The sequence below is a fragment of the Agelaius phoeniceus genome, chromosome W, assembly GCF_051311805.1.
Source record: "Agelaius phoeniceus isolate bAgePho1 chromosome W, bAgePho1.hap1, whole genome shotgun sequence".
In the NCBI taxonomy this organism is placed as follows: Eukaryota; Metazoa; Chordata; class Aves; order Passeriformes; family Icteridae; genus Agelaius; species Agelaius phoeniceus.
The window spans coordinates 561,324-575,704 of NC_135301.1; positions in this window are offsets into that span (position 1 = coordinate 561,324).

The window sequence follows — 14,381 nt, forward strand, 5'->3', positions numbered from 1 at the left end:
AATATACTATATATTATAGTTTTTTATATTTATCTGTTTTCTATATTTATGTTTACCACTATCATTTTATATTTATTTTTATATTTGTATTTATTTCTACTTTAATCTATATATTAGACCATATCAATTCATTAACCCAACGCATCAGAACCACACAAATACCGCACCTTCGTCAGCACCGGTACGCAGCCCACGCTCATCCCATCGCAGCGTATCCAAACAAAACCTATTTCTAGGACTAACAGAACAAAGACCCCACGACATTTAACCCTAAGGAAAACTCAAACCAACCTAACTGTAAAGAAACTTTAAATCCCACTATAACTAGCCCAAAAGCTCTGTACATTCTCATCATAAACTTCCTCCTAAACCAATGGCTCAAAACCCCAAAAGACTCAGATACACATGGAAAATGACAGAACTGCTAGTAAAAACAAACACCAATTAAAAAAATCAAACCAACTCACTAAACTCAAAACCCTACAACTGACCCTAAACATTACTAAAAAAAGCCCCCAAAGCTCTACATTTATGCTAACCCACAAATAATAACCAATAATCTTTAAAAATTATTTTAAAATTTAAAAAAAGCATGAAAATAAAAAATCTATACTATTAAAATACTAAAAAATATCACTACCCAAATTTAAAAACATATTGCCTATAAAACCCCACCATATAAATGCCCCTGTCTCAAAAAATAAAACTAAAAAAAAAAAAATCAAACCAGAAAGAAATCGGAACTTAGGAACACTAATACCAGAACGTTCAAGAAGTTCCACCATATCCCTGATCATACACCAACTACAAACAACGTGAAACGATACAAACAATTCTTAAAAACCGCCTTAAAACCACTACATTAAAAACCCTTTCAACAATTCAACAATTCAAAACTGCATTGAACAAAAGCCATCTCATAAATTAACACCCAAAACTCCAGCAGCCCAGCTGGCCCTACCAAATCTCTCTGTTGATACATGCAGTAAACAACAAAACCAAAATCCCAGGAATACCTATCAGAAGTCTAGGAAAGAAACCTCTTGAAATTAATCCTACCTCAAATACAAACCAACCCGTCCAGAAAGTTAGCTTCACTCAAAAAACTATTTACACAGAGTTAATAAGACCAAGAAATAAAACAACACACCATATAACGAACCACCAACGAATACAACAGTGAAGGAAAAAAAACCACTTTTTAAATTTTATTTTTTATTTTTTAAACTAACTTCTTTTATTAGCCAGAACAAAAGGTTTTGCCAGGACTGTAACATCTTCTCCTTCTTCTCCTTCTGAAATGTCCCTTCTCCCTCCCAAATTCCTTACAACTTCTGAGTTTAAATCCAAGCGGCGCTCTGCAAAATTCGTGCACTTGTGAGTCCGATGCTCCTGTCAGATTCTCTGTCTCACTCCACATCTTCTTACACTTTCAGTCTGAACGCTGTCCTGCCCTGATGAGTTTGACAGAAGCATTGGCACATGTTAAGAGAGCATTTCCCTCCCTCCCTCCCTCCCTCCCCAGAGCTGGTTTCCTTAGCGCATTTCAATCGATCCCGAGCCCGCAATGATGCGCGCTCACCTCAAGGCTCACAGCAAGCACGCAGCAGCTCAGGCTGCCTTGGCTCCACGGCTCCGTGCCTTGGATAGCTGAGAGAACTTCCGATGAGCCTCTGTTCCAAGACATTGGAATGCAATTTCCCTGTGCATTTGGTGGCAGCTTTGGGTCCCTCTGGGGGACGGCACCCAGCGTGACCCCCGCCCCTCGCCCGCCCCCCACCTGCTCCTGCACCGCCGTGGGGCTCCCTCTCCTGGGCACCTTGGGCTGCCCCCAACGGCATCAGAGCCCCGAGCCTTCACCCCGCCTTTTCCTGACCCCCAAAGAAGGCTCAGAACGAGTCCGACTGCCCTGGACAGCAGCGCAGCGCTTCCCCCAAGCCCTTCCCACACGTGCATGGCCCCAGCAAGGGATTCTGCTGCAACAAGAAAGGGGGGGCAGCCCCCAGAAGGCTTGAGGTTCCTGCCCAGCCTCGCTGTCACGGGCCAGGGGCAGCGAGAGAGGGAGCGGCACAGACGGCGGGGACGGCCCGGCACGGAGCGGGGGCCGCTCTCAGCGCGATGCCGGCAAAGCCGCAGCTCCGGCGCTGTCGGCCGCGCTGCTTGAGCGGCACGGGGGGATCCGCCGAGAGCCTCCGGCCCCGCGCGGGGACTCCCGCAAGGGCCCAGGGGCGCCGGGCTCCGGCCCTCGGGGCTTTATTCTCCGGCAGCCCGAGCCCCGCGGCTGCGGGGCAAAGAAGGAAAGGGGGCACGGGAAGAGAGGAGCGAGAGCAGGGCACGACAAAGGGCGGCGAGGGAGCTCGGGCTGTGCAGGAAAGCGGCACGGGAAGGGAAAGCCCGGGACGAGGGTACACGGAGGCTGGGCACAGGAAGGAGACAGGGGGAACAGAAGGGAGTAGCGGGCTAGGGACAGGACAGGAAGGAGCCGGCTTTGCGGGGGGAGAGGGAATGGGGGAAAGGGAGCGAGAGAAGGCGAAGACGGGGAGAAGGAAGGAGGGCTAGAGAGAGGGACAGGCGGGGAAGCCTCCCAGAGCCCCGGCTGCACCCCGAGCCCGGCCCGGCGCCTCGCCCTGCCCGGGATGCTGCGGCGCTCGGCGGAGCTCGGCTCGCTCCGGAGACGCTCGGCTCCACTCGGCTCTTGGCGCCTCAACTCGGCTCTTGGCGCCTGCATTCGCCTCTTCGGCCGAGCTCGCCTCGCTTCGGCCCAACTCCCAGCCGCTCTGTGCCTTCGGCGCGCCTCGGCTCCGCTCGCCTCGCCTCGGCTCCCCGACGGCGGGCGGGCAAGCGCCGCCGCCTCCCGTTCAGCTCGCCCGGCTCGGGGCTCTCCCGCTGCCGCGTCCCGCGGGCGGCCCGGCCACGGCGCGGACACGACCGGGAGCGCGGGCTCGGGCAGGAGCTCATTAGGCTGGGAGCGCACTGGCGCTAAGCAGCGCGCACGAGAGCAGCAGGCTCGCTTCGCCTGAGCTCGGCTCGCTTCGCTTCAGGCAGCCTCGGAAGCCTCGCCTCGGTTCGCTCGAGGCCGTCAGGGTCGGCCGCTCTCGCCTTGCTTCGGCCGAGCTCGTGCGATTCCCCCGAAGGCGGCGGCGTTCGGTTGTGGTTTTAGAAATATCCTCCTCTATCGATTGGATCTCTCTACAGTTAGATTTATATTTCTAGAATACTTCTATTAATCCAAACAAAAACCCCATCTCTAACCAAATAAATACAAGAAAACACCTTCTTTTAAACGGTATTGAAATATTTTTATACTTTGTATAGTTATACTCACATTTATATTTATCGTTTCTTTTGATGCAATCTATTAATAATTATCTATAATATCTATAAAATTCTAGACATGTATTTAAAGTATTATCTATATTATGTATCGTATCTACTGCTGCAACTGATTTTTTCTTCTAGTTTTAAACTTTATCTGTATGTACTTATGATATCTTTCTAGACTTAGATTTCTACCTTCATATTCTTTGTATTTATCATTTTTATCATCAAAACCCTGCCTATTGACAAGTTAAAAAAACCGCTTTCTTTAACGACTTAAAAAATATTTTTATATTTATAATTTTCATATTTCTATTTATAATTTGCTCTCTAGTACGTGATAACATACCTGCTCCTGCACCGCAGTGGGGCTCCCTCTCCTGGGCACCTCGGGGTGCCCCCAGTGGCATCAGAGCCCCGAGTCTTCACCCCCCCCCTTTTCCTCTAGTTAGAAACTACACTGGAACTTTTTTCTGGAAACAAAGACATGACCTAAATCCTCTCCCCATGTCCTAGACAGAGAGATGTTCAGTTCTTAGTTGACTGGGCAGCAGTTTCTTCAATAGAATGATAAACAATATGGAAACGTTTTAGCTACAAGCAAATAGGCAAATCGGAACAAGGTCCTGGTGGCCAGCCACTGCAGTTCTTCTGAAGCAATTTTTTAAACAATCAAATACTGATACCACAAAAAATAAAGCAAAAAGCTGACTACCGGCTAAGAAAGAAGGAAAAATTAACTTTTGACGACAACAACAACATTCCAAGGACACAGGCTTTTTTCCAATCTCAGACCTTATTACTACTACCTCTCTTGGGAATTCTCATCGTGGATCCCAAAAGGAATAAATCCCTCAGCGTGTCCTAAAGCACCAAGGAGCTACCTACAAGTGAAGGTGGCTACTTTCAGTGCAGACACAGCTGATGACACAGCAGCAGCACAGTTCTGTGCTGCACAGGGATAATACTGTCTCCTCTTCTCCAGCAGCTGACTCTCTCCTGCCATGGCTTCTGTAAATGCATCAGAGCACGACCTTAAACACAAACAGGCAAGAAAACACCATCAGAAGTCTTTCATTAAGCAGTACAAGAAGGGTTCCAAGCAGAGACCAACAGAATTTCAAGGAAGCAGTATGCAATTAAACCCCCTCAGATTTGTTCAAGTAGCCGGCAAAATGGAACCATTCAGAAATGACAAAGAAAACCCCCCCAAGTATTTATACAGGAGTCCTTAATGTCAGAAAGGGGATGACAGGTTATGTTCAGATAAGATGAATGTTTATTTGGATCTATAAATAAACTTCTCTCGTGGTCCTTTGCCAAAAAATAGAACCTACAAGTGAACACCTACACCTGCCTAAAGAGACCTAACGAGCCCCTGGCAGCCACCGGCATCAAAGCGCAGTGGATGTTTCTAATCCAGGCTAAGGAGAACAATATCACCTTTTGTTCTCTCCAGTTTGTTTCCTCTGCAGTCCTAGTTGCTCCTTATGATTTTTACAGTCTCTGTATCTTCTCGGGCAGCGCTGAGTCTGACGACCGGGATACGAGAGTCCTTCCCTGCCCTACGGAGAGAACCAGGAAAAAAAGTTAAAAAAAGAACAGGGCAGTTTGAAGTTAATACTTCCGACAAGAAGCAGCACCCGACAAACAGAGCAACGGTGAACAAAGCGTGACACCTCCCTGGGGACAGAAGACTTACAAACTCTCTGGGATTTACAATTCCAGTAACCAAGCCCTTCAGCACAGCAGCCAAGTGTCCCATTAGGTGGTGCTGCACCAAGGAATGATCCCAGAGGTTCCAAAGAGTGAAATGCACGTTATTGTCCAAAGACGTAAAATCTTGCAAAATAACAAAACTACAATAGATCTAAACTACATGGCAAGAGTACAAGTGTTAGCTTGAGGAGCTGGAACCATCCAGGTGAGCAACTGCTAACCGGATCCTCAACAGACTTTGAGGAACCCTTCAGGATACAGAAGGGTTTTCCCCAGCAATGTCACAGGCCGAGTTTTGATAGAAGTGCACTTGCCAGATGCTCAGAAACGTCACCCATCCTTCTCCGGGTGTCCTGAGAGAGCTGCGAATGGCTCTCACGTGGTTTGAGCTGGTTCTGTAAGGGCTCAGGGTGAATTTCACCAGATGCAACCAAACTGGGCAACACCCAGTGGGACAGAAGGAACCCAAAGCTTGTTTTACCCAAAGCTTGGGTAAGCAGAGCTCCAGCAAATACTGAGGAAACGATCAGAACAGGGTAACAAATAATAAACATACCTTTTTTTTTTTTAACTTGCCTTTTTTTTTTTTTTCAGATGAGCAAAACAATTAAGGAGAAGGTGAAAACCTCACCATGACTGAACATTTCATCACCTGTAAGCTGACCATCCTTAGCATAGAGGACTCCAAATTTAAAATTCACCGATCCCTGGAAAATAAAACCAAATATTATTTGGTAAACAGTCAAACAGAAGACATAAAAATTTGTTTCCTCTAATCTTTGCCTACATCCTACACGTTAGAACATACATTTTATACCATCTCCTACTACACAATAATTTACCTTTAAACTTTGATAGTATAGCATAAAATCATTAACTTAGATGGGTGATCAATTATTATTAAGTTGGTGCTTCAAGTTATTTTTGCTGTCAGGTTCAAAAAAACATGACTTCTTTTTACTGTAACGAGCAATTGATTTAGAAGTCATCAAAAGCCCATCCAAATACAAAGCCGTATTCACCGGACGGGTCTGTGAGCAAGAAGTAGTCAGGCTTGTACTCACCTCTTGCCCTTCAAGAACCAATAAATCCTGTCAACAAAAACAGCATCTTTAGCCCCCTCCTATTAAAGATTCTACAAGGATGATGGTTTTATTGGTGTTTAGAAGTTTGGATTTGAAATGGCAAGATCAATGGATAAAGAGACAGTTTAAGTAGTATTAGATTCTTCTTATTATTATTCTTATTAGCTACTGGAAGAAACAAACCAGTAGGATCTATACTTAATTACTTCTATTTCCAGGAAATCATAAAGAAAAAGAACCAAACCAAAAAAAGTCACTTCCTACCTTTTGTATCTCAGGATGAAAAATGTCTCTTGGGCTCTTCTCCAGTTTCTCCAGACTCCTGGCACTGAAATGCAAATGAACGAGTGCTTTATAGGAGGGCAAGTGCACATTCCAACCCCGAACCCCCAACCGATGGCAGTTACAGCGCTTACAAAATGAATCCTTCCCAGAGCCTCTGGGAAATGGAACGGTTTGTGCAACTGCCATTTCTTCCCCAAAATACTAACTCCCAACACTTCCTAAACTGAGTTTGCATTTTAAAAACAGAAATTAGGGAGACTCAGGGTGGAGATCAGGTTGAAATTGATTTCCTTCTAAAGCACAGGGGCTCTGTTCCATCACCCTTCACTTGGGCTCCACACGGAATCACGGGGAGCATTTTAGGAGGGCTCAAGAACCAATTCTATTTCTCTCTTTTTTCTAGTTCTCTCTCTTCCTAAATAATTCAAGGCAAGTCAAATGAAAAAGGACAAGTTCAGCAGCAAATTCACACTTTTCCCCTTTGTCTGCTCAAGAACAGCCTTTAAAACCACTTCTTGCTGCCTTCAACGGTTAAGACTTGCAAAACGGTTTCGCAAGTTTGATAGGTTTATCATAAAAACCACAGAACGCAAGCTCTGAATGACAGGAAAAGGTACACAGGCAAATATCTCAGCTGATGGTGGCTTATTTGCAAACACAGACCTTAACGGAGATTGCACGGAGAATGTTTCAGTGGGACTCGAAGGGAAAAATATTTTCTGAGTACCCTGTAAACAAGAAAAGCTAGGATATATTACAGGACATACCCACGTGTTCTGCATATTCAAATAGGATTATCAATAAAAACATTTAAGAAGGAAGAAAACCAAGGTAATTTTACTCAGCTATATTTACTGCCGATTTAGAGGGGAAAAAAAAAAAAAAAAAAAAGTGAACCAGAAACGCCTACAGTAGAACTTTAAACCAATTGCTTGGATAAAAGCAGCTCATGGAACATGAAGTAGAAAAAAAGCGAAACCAGTATCAGACCTGCCTATTTTCTTACCATTGCACAAGAAAATCCGACAAGCGGTAGAAAGTCACTGCCTAAAACCGATCCTAGGATGTAACCAAGAACAATTGAGGCATTTGCTAATCTAAACGGAAACCTTTTCCGGACCCTAGTGTCAAATCACACGTTTTGTCTCTCAGCAGCTCGAGGCTGGAGAGCATTTCCCCTGGGGGTCGGGAGGGCAGGGGCACAAGGGGCTGAGTTTGCCGATCGCACCTGTGCCATCAGAAGGATCCTGCCCGGCGCTCCTTGCGCTCGCCATTCTCCGGGCCATCGCTGTGTTTTACTGCTCAGCGATGCCGCTCCATCCGTTTGCGTGGAAGGAAGAGCCACGAGCACTGAGGCACTCAGCAGCCGTGTCATGCCAGCGATGTCGAGCGCTCTCTGCTCGCAAGGCTGAGCCCGCCGCGGAGCCGCCTCCGCAGCCGCTCGTCCGCCCCCGCCCGCAGCAGCGGCAGCGGCCCGAGGGAGACGCTGCAGCTCGGCGGCTCCCGCGCCTCCGCCAGCCCGAGGGCAGCCGCCGCACAGTGACCGCGGCAGCGCCCGGCGCCGCTCGCCCGGGGCGGCTCCTGCAGCTCCCGGCCCGCGGCAGCAAAGCACCGCCCGGCGCTCCGCCATCGGCGGGCGGCAGCGCGCCCCGCCCGAGCTGAGCCCCCGCCACCGGGACCGCTGAGCGAGGCCGAGGCGCCGGGCGGACGCCCCTTCCGCGCCGCTCGGCTCCGTGAGGGCGGCCGGACGGAGGCTTCGCCCCTCCAGCGTCGCTGCCGCGGCTCCGTCCCGCGCGGCACAGGCGCCGGGAGCTCCCCGCGCCCAGCCCGCTCCCCCGGCACGCGGCCGCCTCGGGCCGCCAGCCACTCCTACGGCGCGTCGGCCGTTGCGTCAGACGCCGCGCTTTACGGCCGCAGGGCCTGCCGGGAGTTGGAGTCTCGGACTGACAGCCACCGCTCCGTTCTCCGCCACCGGGAGCTGCGCTCCCGCCAGGGGATCAAACGGCTCCTTCGCTCCTGGGCGCGGAAGCACCTTAGGCAGCACCGCCCCTCCCGAATGTCCTTTCTTTTCCACTCCAACTCTTTTTTTCACTCTGTTTTTCACCCCCTTTTCCACTTTCGCTCTTTCTTTTTCACTCTCACCCTTTTCCTTTTTCATTTTTTTTCTTCCTTTCTCTTCCTCCTTTTTTTTTTCTTCCTTTCCTGTTTCCTTTTCTTTCTTTCGCTCTTTCTTTCTGTCTTTCTCTATTTCTTTCTTTCTCTCGCTCTCTTCCTGTCTCTCTCTTTCTTTCTTTCTGTCTGTCTTTCTCTATTTCTTTCTCTCTCTCTTTCTTTCTTTCTCTCTGTCTCTCTTTCTCTCTGTCTCTCTTTCTTTCTCTCTATCTCTCTCTGTCTCTCTCTCTGTCTCTCTCTCTGTCTCTCTCTTTGTCTCTCTTTCTTTCTCTCTCTCTTTCTTTCTCTCTGTCTCTCTTTCTGTCTCTCTTTGTCTCTCTGTCTCTCTTTCTGTCTCTCTTTCCGTCTGTCTCTCTTTCTTTCTGTCTCTCTTTCTTTCTTTCTTTCTCTCTGTCTCTCTTTCTGTCTCTCTCTCTCTGTCTCTCTTTCTTTCTTTCTCTCTTTCTTTCTTTCTCTCTGTCTCTCTCTCTGTCTCTCTTTCTTTCTTTCTCTCTGTCCCTCTTTCTGTCTCTGTCTGTCTCTCTTTCTGTCTCTCTCTCTCTTTCTTTCTTTCTCTCCGTCTCTCTTTCTGTCTCTCTCTCTGTCTCTCTCTCTGTCTCTCTCTCTCTTTCTTTCTTTCTCTCTGTCTCTCTTTCTGTCTCTCTCTCTGTCTCTTTCTTTCTTTCTCTTGCTCTCTTCCTGTCTCTCTCTTTCTTTCTTTCTTTCTTTCTTTCTTTCTTTCTTTCTTTCTTTCTTTCTTTCTTTCTTTCTTTCTTTCTTTCTTTCTCTCTTTCTCTCTTTCTCTCTTTCTCTCTTTCTTTCTTTCTTTCTTTCTTTCTTTCTTTCTTTCTTTCTCTATTTCTTTCTCTATTTCTTTCTCTCTCTCTTTCTCTTCCTGTCTCTCTCTTTCTTTCTTTCTTTCTCTATTTCTTTCTCTATTTCTTTCTCTCTCTCTTTCTCTTCCTGTCTCTCTCTCTCTTTCTTTCTTTCTCTCTCTATTTCTTTCTCTATTTCTTTCTCTATTTCTTTCTCTTGCTCCCTTTCTGTCTCTCTTTATTTCTTTCTCTCTCTCTTTCTTTCTTTCTTCCTTTCCTTTTTCCTTTTCTTTCTGTCTCTCTTTCTTTCTTTCTTTCTGTCTCTATTTCTCTCTTTCTTTCTCTCTCTCTCTCTCTTTCTTTCGCTCTCTTTCTGTCTCTCTCTTTCTTTCTGTCTCTCTTTCTTTCTGTCTCTGTCTCTCTGTCTCTCTCTCTTTCTTTAATTCTTTCTCTCTTTCTTTCGCTGTATTTCTAATCTTGGCTTTCCATTCTAGCTTTAGAATAAAAAAAAGCAGCAGTAGAAACGTTCAGGCGACTGGGGAGTGCAAAAAACCCCAAAACGGCAATGATTTTAGGAAAACTATTTCCTCCATGGGAGCCTGAAATTTTCTACAGCTGCAGGTAACATAGAGCTTTTATTTCTTCTTCTATATAGATTATACTTTATACTCTATTTATACATCGCCCCCTGCCGTCTGCTTTGGCGCACTGCAGGCAGAGCGCCCCCTGCCGTCTGCTTTGTCGCACTGCAGGCAGAGCGCCCCCTGCCGTCTGCATGGGCGCACTGCAGGCAGAGTGCCGCCTAATGACGTCAGCCCGTCGACACGGCGCCCCGACCAGGACACGCCCACTCGGGCGGCCGTTGCCATCTTGTACGGCACCCCGTGTCGGCCAGGGCGCCGCCAGCCTGTACGGCACAATTTTACGGCAGTCGCGCTTTACGGCACCTTTTGCGACAGTCGCGCTTTACGGCACCTTTTACGATAGTCGCGCTTTACGGCACCTTTTGCGACAGTCGCGCTTTACGGCACCTTTTGCGACAGTCGCGCTTTGCGGCACCTTTTGCGACAGTCGCGCTTTGCGGCAGCTTTACGACAGTCGCGCTTTACGGCACCTTTTGCGACAGCCGCGCTTTACGGCATCTTTTACGATAGTCGCGCTTTGCGGCACCTTTTGCGACAGTCGCGCTTTGCGGCAGCTTAACGACAGTCGCGCTTTACGGCACCTTTTGCGACAGTCGCGCTTTACGGCACCTTTTACGATAGTCGCGCTTTACGGCACCTTTTGCGACAGCCGCGCTTTACGGCACCTTTTGCGACAGTCGCGCTTTACGGCTGTTTTGCGACAGTCGCGCTTTACGGCACCTTTTGCGACAGCCGCGCTTTACGGCACCTTTTGCGACAGTCGCGCTTTACGGCACCTTTTGCGACAGTCGCGCTTTGCGGCACCTTTTGCGACAGTCGCGCTTTGCGGCAGCTTTACGACAGTCGCGCTTTACGGCACCTTTTGCGACAGCCGCGCTTTACGGCACCTTTTACGATAGTCGCGCTTTACGGCACCTTTTGCGACAGTCGCGCTTTACGGCACCTTTTGCGACAGTCGCGCTTTGCGGCACCTTTTGCGACAGTCGCGCTTTGCGGCAGCTTAACGACAGTCGCGCTTTACGGCACCTTTTGCGACAGTCGCGCTTTACGGCACCTTTTACGATAGTCGCGCTTTACGGCACCTTTTGCGACAGCCGCGCTTTACGGCACCTTTTGCGACAGTCGCGCTTTACGGCTGTTTTACGACAGTCGCGCTTTACGGCACCTTTTGCGACAGCCGCGCTTTACGGCACCTTTTGCGACAGTCGCGCTTTACGGCTGTTTTACGACAGTCACGCTTTACGGCACCTTTTGCGACAGTCGCGCTTCGCGGCAGTTTTACGACAGTCGCGCTTTACGGCACCTTTTGCGACAGTCGCGCTTTACGGCATCTTTTGCGACAGTCGCGCTTTGCGGCAGTTTCACGACAGTCGCGCTTTGCGGCACCTTTTGCGACAGTCGCGCTTTGCGGCAGCTTTACGACAGTCGCGCTTTACGGCACCTTTTGCGACAGTCGCGCTTTACGGCACCTTTTGCGACAGTAGCGCTTTACGGCATCTTTTGCGACAGTCGCGCTTTACGGCATCTTTTGCGACAGTCGCGCTTTACGGCTGTTTTACGACAGTCGCTCTTTACGGCACCTTTTGCGACAGTCGCGCTTTACGTCACCTTTTGCGACAGTCGCGCTTTATGGCATTACCCTTTATGGAACTTTTATGGTACTTTACAGCACTTTACGGTTTTTATTTTGTTTTTAATCTATTTTTATTTTTTTTTAATTTTTTTTTTACTTAATGTTTATTTTTAATTTTTCAAGCTTTTATTTTTCTAATTCTATTTTTTATTTACTTATTATTTTTCATTTTTCTATTTCTAAAGCTTTTTTTTTTTAATTTTATTTTTTATTTAATTTCTATTTTTTCTATTTCTAAAGCTTTTTTTTTTAATTTAATTCTTTAAAAGTTTTTCTATTTTTAGGGCTTTAATTTTATTTTTTAATTTTATTTTTCAATTTTTAAAACACTTATTTTATTTTTCTAGTTATATTTTTTATTTAATTTTTATTTTTAATTTTTATATTTTTAAGGAATTTATTTTATTTTTTTATTTTATTTTTGATTAAATTTATATTTTTTTCTATTTTTAAAGTTTTTTTTTTTTTTTTTATGTAGTGCTGCCCAGACCAACTCAAGCTGGTGATTGTGGTGGTGTTTGAGGGTCTTGCATTACGGCACTACCTTTTATGGAACTCTTACAGCACTTCACAGTTTTTATTTTGTTTTCCATTTATTTTAAATTAATTTTGTTTTTTTACTTTTATTTAATTTTTATTTTTAATTTTTCTATTTTTAAAGCATTTTTATTTTAGTTTTTAATTTTATTTTTTATTTACTTATTATTTTTAATTTTTCTATATTTAACGTTTTTATTTTTTATTTTTTAAATTTACTTACTATTTTTAATTTTTCTATTTCTAAAGATTTTTATTTTTTTAAGTTTAAACTTTTTTATTTTTAAAGCATTTATTTTTTATTTTTTATTTAATTTTTATTTTTAATTTTTTTATTTTTAGAGCTTTAATTTTATTTTTTAATTTTATTTTTTATTTTTCTATTTTTAAAGCTTTTATTTTATTTTTCTAATTTTATTTTTTATTTATTTTTTATTTTTAATTTTTCTATTTTTAAAGGTTTTTATTTTTTTTTTATTCAGTGCTGCCCAGACCAACTCAAGCTGGTGATTGTGGTGGTGTTTGAGGGTCTTGCATTACGGCACTACCTTTTATGGAACTCTTACAGCACTTTACAGTTTTTGTTTTGTTTTTCATTTATTTTAAATTAATTTTGTTTTTTTACTTTTATTTAATTTTTATTTTTAATTTTTTTCTATTTTTAAAGCATTTTATTACATTTCATTTGGTGCTGCCCAAACCTGCTGTAGTGCATTTTTATACTTTATAATACTTTGAAGTCATTTTGTTTTGTATCCCCATATTTTTCCCAAATGGTTTATCCCAAACTGTACCCCCCTCCTTCTCCCTGTGTTATCCCTCTCCCGGGATGAGATCATCCCCAAACCCCGACCCTGGCTCTCTGTCAATCACTCAGCCTCCCATCCCCTCCATCCAGAAGTTTCGGTCCAAGTCGTCCAGTGATCAGCCAGAGGCCAGGGGTCAGCCCCCCGAGCCTTGCCCCATACGCTGTCCTGTATGTCTATGCCCCAGCATCCATCCCTTAGGGTCACTTAATGGTTGGTAAAATGTTATCTACTTTGGGTTTCCACCTCCCTTTAAATGTAACCTTGGCACATCTCCCTGGGGCTTGGCAGGAGGCCCCTGAGGTGCAGGAGCTCCTTTGGGACTCCTAATAAAACCTTGGATTAACCCCTGCTAAGAGTCGGCCCTTTATCATCTACCGCTGTCTCTTGTGTCTCTTGTGCTGCACAGGGGCCCAGCCCAGGTGCCCTCAGCACCCTCGGGGCACAGAGAGTGTCTCCCTGCCAGCCCAGGTGCCCTCAGCACCCTCAGGGCACAGACAGAGAGTGTCTCCCCCCAGCCCAGGTGCCCTCAGTTCCCTCGGGGCACACATAGAGACTGTCTCCCCCCAGCCCAGGTGCCCTCAGTACCCTCGGAGCACAGACAGTGTCTCCCCCCAGCCCAGGTGCCCTCAGCACCCTCGGGGCACAGACAGTGTCTCCCCGCTCTCGGCCGTGTCAGGGCTGCCCCCCGGTGTCTGCCGACTCGGGACCGGCCGAGGGTTACTGGGAGGCTCGCACAAACCCGCTCGGCCGCTGATTGTGGCGGTGTTTGAGGGTCCCCAGGACGAGGGAAGAGACGAGAATCTTGACTCCACCTCTCAGAAGGCTGAAATATTATTTTATGATCTCTATTATATTAAAAGAAAATGAGATAGTAGAACTATACTAAAAGAGCAAGGAGACATCAGAAAGCTGGAAAGGAATGAATAATAAAAACCTGGGACTGCTCACAGCCCCGACGCAGCTGGACCATGATTGGTCATCAAGTAGACACTGCACAGGAGACCAATCCAAGATGCCCCTGTTGCTAAACCATCTCCAGCCCACACTCCACAGCCAGCAGATCGTTATTGGTTCCATTTCTGTTCTGAGGCTTCTCAGGAGAAAAATCCCAGCAAAAGGATTTTCATCAAACACGTCAGTGCCAGGTGATGGCACAGGCAGCATCGGCCGGCCGAGGTCACTGTGTCATCCCTGCCAGCCCAGGTGTCACAGCAAGGAGGAGAGAGTTCACCCTGTGCTCACCCTGCAATACAGAGCAATACAACACAACACACATATTAACACAAGATGATAACCTTTTTCTATTTTCTTTACATGTGGATTTATTGTTACAGGAAACCCAAAACAACAAAAGCACGCAAAAAACAACACTCATCTACAATTAA